The sequence below is a fragment of the Chiloscyllium plagiosum genome, unplaced genomic scaffold, assembly GCF_037043375.1.
Source record: "Chiloscyllium plagiosum isolate Xiang-an unplaced genomic scaffold, Cpla_swu_hap1 HiC_scaffold_4, whole genome shotgun sequence".
Lineage (NCBI taxonomy): Eukaryota > Metazoa > Chordata > Chondrichthyes > Orectolobiformes > Hemiscylliidae > Chiloscyllium > Chiloscyllium plagiosum.
In genome coordinates, this window is record NW_028270142.1 from 72,735,790 (window position 1) to 72,751,046 (window position 15,257).

The 15,257-nt window shown below is 43.3% G+C and overlaps 1 protein-coding gene across 5 annotated transcripts in view; it reads left to right on the forward strand.

Annotated features, from left to right (window-relative positions):
- Positions 1-544: 544 nt before the first annotated feature.
- Positions 545-15,257, forward strand: part of oxr1a (oxidation resistance 1a) — a 583,533-nt gene continuing 568,820 nt past the window's right edge. Inside the window, exon 1 of one of the 5 annotated variants that reach the window (XM_087986357.1) lies at positions 545-736. The gene's annotated coding sequence lies outside the window, so the exon portion shown is untranslated. The remainder of the gene's footprint in view (positions 737-15,257) is intronic. The other 4 variants (XM_087986351.1, XM_087986354.1, XM_087986353.1 and 1 more) reach the window with 4 other exon arrangements.

Here is a 15,257-nt window from a genome sequence, read left to right on the forward strand (position 1 = left end):
TAAGCAGGATAAAGGGATGTGGGGAACAGGCAGCAAAGTGGAATTGAGTCCAGGATAAGATGAGCCATGATCATGTTAAGCGGTGGAATGGGGTCCAGGGGCTGAATTGCCTACTCCCACTCCTTATGTTCGTGGATGTACCTAGAAAATGATCAAAGAACGTTGAGGAAAGGACCATGAGCCGTTTAGGGGAAAGGAGAATGATTGTCACATATAGTTACACACCTATGTATTTAATAGTTCTTGAACTTAACAATTTCTCCTGTCATCATTATGTGGTCATTTATTCCTGTGTTTTAAGCAAGTCTCGAAAAATCGGGGAAATAATGGTAACTTTAAAAACAGGTATCACTGTTGATCTGAAAACCTATCTTCTGTGAGGTATTCATAAAGCAGAAAGCACCCTGGGCAATCTAATCCAGTTTTAGTATTCTAGAGGGCATTGTTTATACTGCATCAGCATTCCAGCTCTGTCTCTGTTAATGACTGGGATTTTATGCTCTCCTTATTACCTGGATTGTTGCAGACAGGTACTTTGATCTTGGCTGTAGCTTAATCCGAGTCCCCCTTTACATTGTTCCGTTTGGTAGCTTCCAGAATGAGAAGGTCAAATTACTGAGCATGTGTGATCTAGTGCCGATCTGTTATGCAGTTGTTGAAGGAGTCAATGTGAAGCGGGCCTTGGATCAGGATTGCGTGTAGGCAGCAAATGCAGTTTCCTCAATACGTTTGGGAAGTAAGTTGCTTTGTTTCTCTGAACGTTGCTATTTTGTGTGATTAGGGTGTGAATATTATAGGTGCTTTTTTTTACTGCAGTGTGAATGCATTACGTTCATTTTGTTATGGCTGTGAGTTTTCATATCATTTGCCACTTAATATGATATTACGAAAAGCAATTGTTCAGGCAGGAACCGTCCTTGGTGTTGTGGTAATATAAATAGTGCAGTATAAATGGATGCTGGACCAGCTTTGTGTCAGTATAACTGCAGTACAGTCATACCGAGTCGACTGCTGGGGAAGGTTGCAAAGCTGCTGCAGATGACAACTACTTTGGTGTGATTAGAACTGTCTGTTTTAATTAGGTGGTTGTGGTTGAACAGAGCCTGTGGTTTGTAGTGATATATAGCATCCTAATTCAGAGACCTTTGATCAAGTGAAATATGTTCAGCTATGCATTGACCGAATGTACACAGTATGTCCATGAGTACAGAAATCTTTGATCACCAGAAGGGCATACAATATAAGTATTTGATTTTTTAGAGCAAGCCATACAATGGACGAGATTGTGATTGAAATGCCATTTGATTCATAACTGCATGTTTTGGATATTCAAAATATTTTAGCATTTTAATTTTAAATTGTAGGTACTGCCACAATAAGATATTGAAAATGTACATTGGATGTACAGTAGAAACTGTTTCAGACTTATTGAATACTGCAGTACTACCAAAGCATTTAAGATGTGAATAGTTTTATGTGCGATGCAAGACAGTATCTCAAATTACTGCCCAGACTGTGCATGAAGAAAACTAATTAAATGGGGAAACTATTTATGTGGATGTACATATTCAGTGTTTCTAGCATTGTATGTTATTTGAAGGTTTGATTCAATGATCTTATAGAGGTTTATAAAATCATGAGGGGCATGGATAGGGTCTTGTCCCAGGGTAAGGGAGTCCAAAACTAGAGGATATACGTTTAAGGTGAGAGGGAAAAGGTATAAAACTTTTCACTCAGAAGATGCAGTGTGTATGGAATGAGGAAGTAGACATCTGGCTGCTGGAAAACCTTATATGCTCTCCAGAAAAGAAATGCAAACTGTGGCATTGAGTGTTGGTAGATGATTACATTGAGGGACATCTTTGAAAAAAATATATTTCTGTTCTTCAATGCCAATACAAGTATAGTGTGCTGAGAGTTATGGGCAGCAATCAGCTGAAGGCCACTGTTTAAGGTGATTTAATATTGTGTGCTAAAGATTAGTCTCATTCTTAAAATTGGGACCTATTTGAACTTTTTTGTTTATCTATTAACCTAAAATATATATCCTTTTATTTGACAATCAAAATGTAAACAAATGCATGAATAATAATGAATAGCAAGGTAAAACTTGGGCAATTCGATCACTAAGTCACCTGATTTTATTTTGAACATACAATGTAGAACACAGGTCAGGAACAGAGTCTTTGGCCCACTATGTCTGTGTCATCCTTGATGCCATTCACAACTAATCCCATCTGCCTGCGTAAAACATTCATAGTGCATTGGTAAAATTTATTCACTGGACAATTGTGTTTTTAAATTTTGCTTGAATCAAGCATTGTTGTTTTGCTGATTTAGATTTAAGTTCTTTTTGGAGTCTATTTTTAGTGATATGATGAACTACGCAGAGTCATTTATTCTTTTCTTAATTTGATTTACCATGCTGTTGAAGCACTTCACAAAAAGTACACTTGCACACAAGCTGCTGATCAAGTGTGTGTGCAATAATAATTGTCCAATGAAATTATTAACAAATGCCACTGAATTTCTTTTATTCACTGATGAGATGTGAATGCCATTGCCTGGGCCAGCATTCATTGCCTGTCCCTAATTTAGCTTGAGATTTTGGTGGTGAGCTGCCTTGGGGTGATATTGGGAGGTAGTTGCAGAATTTTGACCCAGTGAGGAATGGCAATATCTTTTCAAGTCAGGGTGGTGAGAGGCTTGAGGGGAAACTGTAGTTGGGTGCCTTTCGCACCTATCTGCTGCTGCTCATTCTTTGAGGTGGTGGTGATCACGAGTTTGGAAGGTGCTGTTGAAGGAGCCTTGGTGGGTTGCTGCAGTACACACTGCTGAAACTAAATGTCAGTGGTGAAAGGAGTAGATGTTGACACTAGTAGATGGAGTGCTGATTAAGTAGGCTGCTTTATTTTGGATGGTGCTGAGTTTTTTGCATTATTGACCTTTAATATGACAGAAATGGTAAAGATGTTTCTTGAGTCTTGGAAGAGAATGATTGGTTTAAAATACTTGGCTTTATTTATTTCTTCTTTGTCTTATGTATTTCTAGGATGAGAAGCATTGCTTTTAAACTTTGCTGTTACAAAATTGTTACATTTTAATGAGTTTGCACCTCCTCAAACTCCATTTTCCAGATGGATTGCGTTATGGAATAGTTCAGTCAATGAAACCTAATGTTCAGTTTCAGCTGAACCACATTATATGAAATTATGGAAAGATTCTTTCAGAGCTTCTTGAGCTTGAAGGGGGAAACTACTACTTAATTTAAGTCATGAAATGTTGATCTGGTACAGAAGGGTTGAGTTGTCTGAGATTGGATTCACAACATATCACAAAGAGAAACTTTAATCTACACCTAACTTGTGTTGTGCCTGGCTCAGGTGTCATAGACGTGTACAACACAAAAATAGATGCTTTAGTCCAACTTATTCATGTCGACCTCCCATACACTAATGTGATCTTTTGTCTCCAGCAAAGTGTTTCATATGATGTGTTAATGCTCATGTTATTCTTGGCACATAAGAAACTGGGCTTGGATATTGAAGTGTTGAAGAGTCCAACAGATATATATTACAACTATTACATTCACAGGTGTATAAGAGTCTGGACTATGTTGAATTATTAAATTACAATTGATCAGCAATGAATAGCATGCAATCTGCTTCTAGTGATCCAGGGTAAAGTGGTTTATGATTCCGTTACGTAACTTTCTTTGATGTAGTGATGATGTCATTGACATGTTTCTTAAAAATGTAGTGACATACTTTATCTCTTAAAGGTAAACTAACAAACCACTGATGCTGGGTGAAGTTAGAAAATGTATTACACTGTGAAACTTTTACTTTGACTACACAATAGTAAAATTTAAATCTTTCAGAACTTAAGGTTTATCAACTTGATGAGCACGATCATACGTAACTTGTTTTGATTTGCTTCAAAACATACAGAGCAACATAAATCAAAACCAAACACTTCTGTGTACCATTTATACATGATGTTAAGTCAAAATTGATCCATCATTATTCTACTCTGCCTCCCGAACTAAATAATAATTTGCCAAACATGTGATCATGAAGATATTGCCTCAGAAAATGACTGTCATTGATCCAAAATGATTACCCCACCTTCTTTGGTCCACAGAAGCTGCCTGATTGATTCCAGCATTTACTGTTTCAACATTAGATCCCTAGAATATCCTTTGTCGAGAAATTAGTTTTTGCATTTTTTTCCTGTTTGGTTCTCACAGGATGCATTGCAATATATGACGGATTTTACTCGAATGTCGTGATCTCCATAGGTTTCTGTCTCTAGTTACATAATACTGTCACACAGTTTCTGTTTGCAGACCGTATAAATGTGACCTGAATCCAGAGTTAAAAGGCCTGCTGTTGGAGAGAAGCAGAATATGACTCCCCAAGGAGAAATTTTCATTCTATTTAACCTGAATATAGCTTTGTGTTTAGATTAGATTAGATTACATTACAGTGTGGAAACAGGCCCTTCGGCCCAACAAGTCCACACCGACCCGCCGAAGCGCGACCCACCCATACCCCTACATTTACCCCTTACCTAACACTACGGGCAATTCACCTAACCTGCACATCTTTGGACTATGGGAGGAAACCGGAGCACCCGGAGGAAACCCATGCAGACACAGGGAGAATGTGCAAACTCCACACAGTCAGTCGCCTGAGGCGGGAATTGAACCCGGGTCTCTGGCGCTGTGAGGCAGCAGTGCTAACCACTGTGCCACCGTGCTGCCCGTTTAATGTTAGTGTGAAGTGGAATCACAACTATTGGTCAAACAGATTAAATTATGTCATCCAATTCTTTCATGGAATTCCATTTTAAATAGAGGTTTATCTTCAAAATATCTTCACTATTTACAACGGAACTTGCTGAACATATTCACAGCTGCACAGGGCTTGTGAAACAGTGTTTCTGGTATCTGTTGAATGGCAAGCAGTCACTAGTGGGCTACTGCAGGATCGGTATTAGGACCTCAGCACTTTGCAATGTATGTTAATGATTTAGATGAGAGAACTAGCTGTAATATCTCAAAGTTTGCAGATGACAAAGCTGATTTGAAAGGTGAGCTGTGAGGAGGATGCAGAGGTGTTGCAGGGTGATTTGGATAGGCTGATTGAGTGGACAAATGCATGGCAGATGGGGATAATGTGGATAAATATGACGTTGGCTACTTTGGTAGCAAAAATAGGAAAGGCAGATTATTATTTGATGGCTGTAATTTGAGAGAGGGAAATGTTCAAAAAGGCCTCTGTGTCCTCGTGTCCCAGTTGTTGAAACTATGTATGCAGGTATAGCAGGCAGTTAAGAAGGAAAAAGTGAGGTCTGCAGATGCAGGAGAGTCAGAGTCAGAGTCAAAGTGTGGCACTGGAAAAACACAGTAGGTCAGGCAGCATCCGAAGAGCAGGACAGTCAAGGTCCAAGGCCCAAAAGATCATTTCACATCAGGCGAAGATTTTCCTGTACATCCACCTCATGTACTGTGTCCATTGCACTCAATGTGGTCTCCTCTATATCGGGGAGACAGGACACTAACTCACAGCGCAGTTCAGAGAATATCTCTGGGGAACACACACCAAACAACCACATCGCCCTGTGGTGACTGCTTCAACTGTCCCATGGACATGCCAGTTCTGGGCCTCCACCATCACCAAATCCAAGCCACCTGCCGACTGGAGGAAGAACCCTACAACCACATGGCATCTTCTTCCTCAGAACCCTACAACCACATGGCATCAGCACAACTTCACTAGTTTCCAAATCTCCCCTCCCCACAGCTCATCCCAGATCCTACCCTTCAACTCGGTACGGCCGTCTAGACCTGTCCTACATGTCCATCGTCCTTCCCACCTATCCGCTCCACCCTCACCACTGACCTATCACACTTACTCCCCAGCTGCATCCTATTACCTTCCCACCTACCTTCACCACCTCCTCCCCCCCGCTAGGCAGTAAAGAGGACAGACTGTTTGTTGGCCTCGAGTGTGAAGATTTGTGTACAGGAACGTGGATATCTTGCTGTAATTATTATGATTTTACGATTCTATGCTTTTCTGACAAGACAGGTTTGATTTGGAAGGACATTTCCTGTGGTGGGTAAGTGCAGAACCATGGGTCATAGTTTAAACATTTTTTCACTCAGACTGGTGAGCTTTTGAAATTCATTACCATAGTAATTGATTGAGGCCAAAACATTGTCTATTTTTTTTCAAGAACGAGGTGTATATCAACCTTGTGGTTAAAAGGATCAAAGGATATGGTGGAGGGCTGTATTAGAGTTTTGAGCTCAATGATCAGTCATAATCATGATGATCCAGGAGTCAAATGGTCTATTCCTACTCTTATCTTCTATATTTCGAAGATCCCAAAATGTGTTTACGCAACAGTAAGTTGACAGATCCCAACACATCAGGTATCCGGTTGTGTGCAGTTTGTACAGTAAGATTAACAGCTGCAGTGTCTTCGTGAGAAGGTGCTGGGTGGTGACAAGGGAGATTGGGTACAAAAATGCAATGAACTTAGGCAATTCAACTTCACAGCCAACAGAAAGACAACAATGGAGTGTGTGACCTGTCTTTGCTCATGCTATTTTGCGCTCCTCATTGCGCTCCTCATCTTTATTAATTGCTCTCTTTGGTCTCCTTTTCATCCAACAGTATGACAAAAAAGACAAAATTACTGCTATTTCTAGGATCTTCCAGTGTACAAGCCATAACTTCCATAGTTAAGACCCAGCCCCACACCCTTTAATATGCATCAAAGGAACTAGCTTGCACACTGTGCTCTCAGGAAACCTGACTGTGTCTCTGAAAGGAAAGTTGACTCTCTGCTTTCAGAGAGAGACTTTGAAATTTTGGTGAATGGGGTGCTCAAGAGGAGGGCCATCTTCTACCCAGTAGATCACCAGAGGAGGACAAAGCACTAAACACAGCAAGTCTGGACATGATAGCGATTGGGTCAGCGTTGTCTCCAGCGCCAGATAGAATCCAGAGCAGGGTAGAAAAGAGGTCAGTGATCTTCTGTGCTCTGCAAGGTAAAATGCCAAGATCCTCTGTCTGCTACTTCACACTGACCTTTAACTCTGCCACTACACAAAATCTTCACCAGTATTGGTGGACTGCCAAATTATTGCATGCAGCATTCTCACTCCTCAGTGACTCTCATTTATTTCATCTTCCAAAACCACTAACCTTGCTTGCCTCTGGGTAAAAAAGCAATGCAGTTCAAAGGCTGCAGCCTCACAGTAAGTGCATTGAGTTAGCATTAGGAAATGAGGCTAAAAGTCATGAGAAGGATCCCATGTAGAAATGGGAGATAGCTTGAAATCTCTGTGTGCAAAGCAATTTGGCAGGAGCAAGTCAAAGGTGTCCCTGACTCCAAAGTGAAGGGCTGAGTTGAATTACAAAATCAGCCATAGGAAAAGTGGACATTTCTCAGATCAGAGGAAAAGTTGCAAGTGGTATTCCCCAAGGATTGGCATTGGAACCTTGCTTTTCCTGATTGTATAGAAATTATTTGGAATTGGATGTTGAGGGCACAATCTCCAAATTTGCAGATGAGAGGAAGAAAATGAGAATAGTCAATTGTGATGATGATGCCAAACAACTTCAGAGGTTCATGGACAAATTGAACAAATAGACAGACACCTGACAGATGAATTTCAATGCAGAGAATTGTAAGTTTAAAGCATTTTGGTAGAAGTAACACAGAAAGACATCATAGGCTCATTTTTGAGGGGATTATGGGAGCAGAGGAACCTGAGGGGTTATTGTTAATGATTCTTGCCACTCCTTGAGCTAAGCTGTTACAGTACAGTACAACACTTGCATTTATGTGGAAAATCACTTGCATGTGTCCTGTGCATAAAAAGCAGAACAAATCCAGCACAGTCATTTACTGCCCCCATCGGTCTACTCTCAGTAATCAGTAAAGTGATGGACGGTGTCATCAGCAGTGCTATCAAGTAGCACCTGCTCAGCAATAACTTGCTCATTGATGCCCAGTTTGCGTTCTGCCAGGGACACTCCGCTCCTGACCTCATGACAACCTTGGTTCAAACTAGCACAAAAGAGGTAAATTCCAGAAGTGAGAGTAGCAGCACTCAGTTTCAAGGCCACATTCAACTGAGTGTGGCATCAAGCAGCCATTGCAAAATGATACATTGAGCAAGGTTCATAGTTCCTTGAAAGTAGAGTTGAAGGACATGGCAGTGATGAATTGCCTTTATTGGTCAGTGCATTCAGTGTGGGAGTTGGGAGATCATATTGTGGCTCTACAGGACATTGGTTAGACCATTTTTGGAATACTGCATTCAATTCTGGTCTCCTTGCAATAGCAAGAATGTTGTGAACCTTGAGAAAGTTCATAAAAGGGTGGTGCGAGGGCTGGAGGGTTTGAGCTATAGGGAGAGGCCAAATAAACTGGGGCTGTTTTCCCTGGAGTGTCGGAGGCTGAGAGGTGACCTTCTAGAAGTTTATAAGATCATGAGGGGTGTGGATAGGGTGAATAGTCAAGGTAATTTCCCCAGGATAGGGAAGTCCAAAACTAGAGAGCATAGGTTTAAGGTGAGGGGAAAGACTTCAAAGGGATCTAAGGAGCAACTTTTTCACGCAGTGGGTAGTACGTGTATGGAATGAGCTGCCAGAGGAAAAAGCTAGTACCATTACAACATTTAAAAGGCATCTGGATGGTAGATGAATAGGAAGAGTTTAGAGGGATATGGACAAATGGGACTAGATGTATATGGGATATCTGGTTGGTTTGAACTAGCGGACTGAAGGATATGTTTTCATTCTGTATACCTCTATGCCTCCATGATTCTAAGTGAAGATGAAAAGTATTGTCTCTAAGAGCAGTCAGAGATTAATATACTGGTAGTTGAAAGCCATAGGAAATGCTATCCTCCTGTTACTAGATGTTACAGTTCAGGTTTCATCACTTGGCAGATTTAATTAAACATCTTTGTGAAGCAAAGATGCCTTGTTCTTGTTGAAGTTAAGATGCCAGGAGTTGTTCCTCAAAGACTTTTGTGAGTTGTGGCCTTCAACAGTAAACCTGGACGCAGTTCAAACTCCCTTCAAACATTATTTTTCTGGGTGAAGTCCTGCATTCTGTTCAATGTCATGGTGTTGTTATATTTGGCTGTGCAAACTTGTGCTGCATTAAGACAGGGATAGATTTGTTTATATTTTTAAAAATTAATTCTGGGCCAACATTTTGTCCCATACCTAATTTCTTTGGAGAAGGAACTGGTCAGTTGCCTTGTTAAATCACTGCCATTGATGTTCTGTAGGTAGGTGCACAATGCTGTTGGGGAAAGCATTCCAGGAGTTTGACCCAGCGAACTCCTGGGTGATACATTTTGATGGGGAAAGTGAGGACTGCAGATGCTGGAGATCAGAGTTGAATAATGTGGTGCTGGAAAAGCACAACAGGTCAGGCAACATCCAAGGAGCAGGAGAATTGACATTTCTGGCATAAGGGAATAGGGGAGGTGGGAGGAGAGAAGGGACTGAGAGATAAATAGGAGGGGGTGTGGGGCTCAAGGAAGATAGCTGGAAGGTGATAGGTAGATGCAGGTGGGGTTATGTTGAGAGGTTGGAGCGGAGGGTAGAGCTAAAAGATGAGATGGAAGATGGACAGTTGGAGTGCCAAGGTGGAGGTTGGATCTGGGGTGGGGGGGGGGGGGGGGGCAGTGGGGGGTGGAGGTGGGGAGATGAGGAAACTGGCATTTGATGACATGGTTGGAAAGTCCCAAGGCAGAAGATGAGGCGTTCTTCTTCCAGGCATTAGGTGGCTAGGATTTGGCGGTGGAGAAGGACAAGAGCTTGCATGTCTTTGGCGGCGTGGGAGGGGGAGTTGAGTGGTCAGCCACAGGACAGTGGGGTTGTTTGGTGCATGTGTACAAGATATGTTCTCTGAAATGTTTTGCGGGTTGGCATCCTATCTCCCCAATGTAGAAGAGATCGCATCAAGAGCAACAGACCTAGTAGATGAGGTGTTTGAATGTGCAGGAAAATCTCTTTTTTGGAAGTGGAAGGATCATTTGGCGCCTTAGATGGAGGTGAGGGGGGAGGTGCACAGGTTTTACACCTCTTACAGTGGCAAGGGAAGGTGCTGGAACTGGGGTGTGTGTGGGGGGAGTGGAGGAGGAATGTATCTGTGGTGGTGGGGGCTGATTGTAAGTGGCGGAAATGATGGAAGATGATGCGCTGTAACCAGAGGTTGGCAGGGTGGACCGACTCAACACGGACATCTACTTCCAACCTGCCAAACTCCCACAGCTACCTGGACTACATCTCCCACACCAAACACTATCCTTTACTCCCAATTCCTCCCCCTCTGCTGTAACTTCTCCCAAGAGGAGCAATTTTACTCCAGAACATTCCAGATAGCCTCCTATTTCAAGGCCCGCAATTTCTCCTTCCATGTGGTCAAAAATACCCTCCAGTGTATCTCCTCCACTTCCCACACCTCAACCCCTTGAACCTCCCTGGCCCTCACCTTCCATCCCATCGTCCTCTGCCATTTCAGCCACCTATAGTCAGATCCCATCACCAGAGCGATACTTCCCTCCCCACTCCTTTTATCATTCCACAGAGACCATTCCCTCTGTGACTCCCTCATTAGGTTCACATTCCCCACCATCCCATCCTCCCCTCCCAGCATCTTCCCTTGCCGTCGCAGAAGGTGGTAGAACCTGCACCCACACCTCCCCACTCACCTCCATTAAAGGCCCCAAGGGATCCTTTCACACCCTCTAGAAATTTTCCTGCAGATCCAAACATCTCATCTACTGTTTCACCCTCCCCTCTGGCCTATCACAATCAATCCCCCACCTGCATCTACGTATTTCCTTCCCAGCTACCTTACTCCCCAGCCCCACGACCCCTCCTATTTATCTCTCAGCTTACCACAAACCCCCTGCCGCCACCTTACATTCCTGATGAAGGGCTTATACCCGAAACATTGATTTTCCTGCTCCTTGGATGCTACCTGACCTCCTGTGTTTTTCCAGCGCCACACTTTTCGACTAATGTATTTCCAAGTCAGATAGTGTGTCACTTGGAAGCGAGCTTGCAGTGGTGGTGTGTGTTGTCTAGTTCCTCGTACTGGCAACTCTGACCAGAATGATATGAATTAATTTGTGCTGGTGTCCCACAATGCGAAAGCAGTTAAATCAACATGAACACAAGCTAGACCAATCCAAAACAGTCCCAACTTTACTTGACACAAAATTGCAATAATCTTTAATCTAAACATACTATCCCTAATCCTATTTGGCCTTTTAAGGTTACAAAACTTCCCTAGTCTCATGGAAATTTATGCAGTTGCTCTCTCTGTGCCTTTATCCCTCGATATGTGAAGCTTTTCTTCATCTCCCTCTGGATGGCCAGCTGGTCTCTACCTCATTCCATGCTGTTCTCCTTGGAAAGCCGAACCCTGTTTTGAAACCTTGTAGATGGTACTCTGAAACTTTCTATAGTTCTGGCCATAGAAGATGATACACTTAATAGTTTGAAACAAGTCAATTATTTAGATGGCATGATGAGGAAATACTGGTGTTGGACTGGAGTGGGGCAAAGTTAAAAATCACACAACACTTGGTTCTTGTCCAACAGGTTTACTCGTAGATTACTAACTTGGCCAAACAGCAAGGGATGCTGGGTACATTGGCCAAGTAAGCTTTAAAATCACAAGAACCCACACACCAGACACAGCATCTAGGTTCTAATGGCATTAGCATAATGGAAAAGGCAACAGTTATATCAGAAGAGCAAAGCTGTACACAGTCTGATATGTTTGAGGAGAAAGTGAGGTCTGCAGATGCTGGAGATCAGAGCTGAAATGTGTTGCTGGAAAAGGGCTTATGAAGAAGGGCTTATGCCCGAAACGTAGATTCTCCTGTTCCCTGGATGCTGCCTGACCTGCTGCGCTTTTCCAGCAACACATTTTCAGCACAGTCTGATATGGACAGTATCAAAATTTTACTTAATACTGAATTATGCCGTTAATAGTTTTAACTGCGATTTCTCTATGTTGCTCATTATAAATATCACCAAGATCCTTTTTGGTGCAGTCTGTGTCGCCTTCACCAATGAGCATTATAGATACAGTCAGAAAGATCTACAGCACATAAAGAAGATCCCTTTGGCCCATCATGTCCACGCTAGTCAAAACAACTACCTAATCTTTTATTCTAATTCTATTCACCTGCACTTGGCCCATAGTCTTTCATCACAAGTGCACATCTAAAGACCTAATGTTACGATGGTTTCTATCTCTACCGACCTTACAGGCAGTGAATTCCAGACTCCCACCACCCTCAGGGTGAGAAGTTATTCCTCACATGGCCTATAAACGTTCTGCCCCATTTTACCTCTCAGCACCTGGTCATCGATTCCTCCATTAACAGGAAAGTGCCTTTCTGTCTACTCAGTATAAACCCCTCAAAATTTTATTCATTTCAATCACGTTCACTCTCAATTTCTTCTGCTCGAAGGAAAGCAATCCCAGTTTAACAAACTCTATTCATAACTGAAAGTCTCCAGCCCAAGCAATACCCTAGTAAATCTATCCATTTTCTTCATTGCTATTACATCCCTTCAAAATATGGATTACAGGACTGCATACAATATTCTACAGTTCCAATATAACCTTGGCTCTTAAACCCAATGTCTCGACTCATAAAACCAAGAATCCATATGCATTCTTAATCATTTTATCGACTTGTCATGATATCTTATGGGACTGGTATACATGGACAGCAAGGTCACTCTGAATCTCTGTACTTCCTGGGCTCCTACCATTCAAAGTGTACACCTTGCCTTGCTAATCATCCCAAAAATGTATCACCTCACACTTTTCAGAATTAAATTCTATTTGTTCCTATTCTGTCCATCTGACTAGCCTGTATGTATCATCCTATAATCTAAAGATTTCCTCTTCAATATTTGCCACACCATCAATTTTCATGTCATCTGCAAACTTGCTGATTACACCTCTTGTTCTCATTTCTAGATCATCATGTATACAACAAATAGTATACTGCGGTATCCAAACTTCCAGTCACAAAAATACCCTTTGACCACACTGAGCAAATTTTATATTCAGTTTGCTAAATTGCCTTCAAACCCATGGGCACTTAGCTCCTTAACAATTTGCAATGAAAGATTTTGTCAAAAGCCTTACTGAGATCCATGGAGACGATGAGAAAGTGAGGACTGCAGATGCTGAAGATAGGAGTGTAAAAGTGTGGCACTGACAAAGCACAGAGGGTTAGGCAGCATTCGAGATGCTGGAGAATTGATGTTTTGGGCATAAGCCCTTCAGGAATGTGGGGGGAGGGGGTTGAGAGATAAATAGGTGGGATTGGGCTGGGGGGAAGGTAGCTGGGAAGGTGATAGGTAGATGCAGGTGCGGGTTGATGATAGGTCAGAGGGGAGGGTGGAGTGGATTAATGGGAAGGAAGATAAGCAGGCAGGACGGATGTTCAAGATGGTGGTGCTGAGGTGGATGATTGGATCTAGGATGAGGTGGGGGAATGAGAGATGAGGGAACTGGTGAAATCGACAGTGATGCCATGTGGTTGGAGGATTCCCAAGGTGGAAGATGAGGTATTCTTCCTCCAGCCATTAGGTGGGTTGGGTTTGGCGGTGGAGGAGGCCCAGGACTTGCATGTGGGAGTGGGGCTGGGACAGGGAGTTGAAATGGTTGGCCACAGGGCAGAAGGGTTGTTTGGGGCGTGTGTTCCAGAGATGTACCCTGAAACGTTCTGCCAGTTGGCGTCCTGTCCTTCCCAGTGTAGAGGAGAGTACATCGAGAGCCATTGACGCAGTAGATGAGGTGTTTGGATGTGCCGGATGTGGAAGGATCCTTTGGGTCTAACGATGGAGGTGATGGAGGATGTGTGAGCGCAGGTTTTTCAGCTCTTGCGATGGCAAAGGTAGGTGCTGGGAGGGAAGGGGTTGTTGGTGGGGGGCATGGACCTCACAAGGGAGTCACTGAGGGAATGGACTCTACAGAGTACTGATAGGGAAATATATCTCTGGTGATGGGGTCTAATTGAATGCAGCGGAAATGGTGGAGGATAATGCGCTCACTGAGTGCAGAGAATAGTGTGGTGGAAAGTGAGGACCAGGGGTTTCTATCCTATTGCGGTTTGATCGGTGGTGTTCAAGGGTGGAGGTGTGGGAAGTGAAGGAGATGCACTAGAAGGCATTGTTGATCACATGGGATGGGAAATTGCGGTTCTTAAAGTAGGAGGCCATCTGGAAGTGGAATTATTCCACCTGGGAGCAAAGATGGCAGAGGCAGAGGAATTGGGAGTAAGGGATAGCTTTTTTACACGAGGAGGTGTGGAAGGAGGTGTAGTCCAGGTAGCTGTGGGAGTCAGTTGGTTTGAAGTGGATGTCCATATTGAGTTGGTCTATGGAGATGGAGAGGTCTAGTGAGGCGTCGGAGACGGTCCAGGTGAACTTGAGATCAGGGTGGAAGGTGTTTGTGAAGTTGATGAAAATTCAACCTCCTTGTGGAAGCACAATGTGGTGCTGATACAGTCATCATGTGGCAGGGATAAAGATGGGGAATGGTGCCAGAAGATGGACTGTTCCACGTATCTGCTGAAGAGGCAGGCATAGCTCAGGCCCATGTGGGTGCCCATGGCTACCCCTTTTGTTGTGGGTGGCACGGTGGCACAGTGGTTAGCACTGCTGCCTCACAGCGCCAGAGACCTGGGTTCAATTTCTGCCTCAGGCGACTGACTGTGTGGAGTTTGCACATTCTCCCCGTGTCTGTGTGGGTTTCCTCCGGGTGCTCCGGTTTCCTCCCACAGTCCAAAGATGTGCAGGTCAGGTGAATTGGCCATGCTAAATTGTCAGTAGTGTTAGGTAAGGGGTAAATGTAGGGGTAGGGTTGGTTTGTGCTTCGGCGGGTCGGTGTGGACTTGTTGGGCCGAAGGGCCTGTTTCCACACTGTAAAGTAATCTAATCTAATCTAAAATGGGAGGATTCGAAGGAGAAATTGTTGAGGGTGAGAACCAGTTCTGCTAATCGAATCAGAGTGTTGGTGGAGGGCCATTTTTTGGGTCAGCGAGAGAGGAAGAATTGGAGGCCTTTGCGATGGCGGATGGAAGTCTACAGGGACTGGATGTCAGTGGTGAAGTTGAGGCATTGGGCACTGGGGAAACTAAAGTCATCAAGGAGATGGAGGGCATGAGTGGTGTCCTG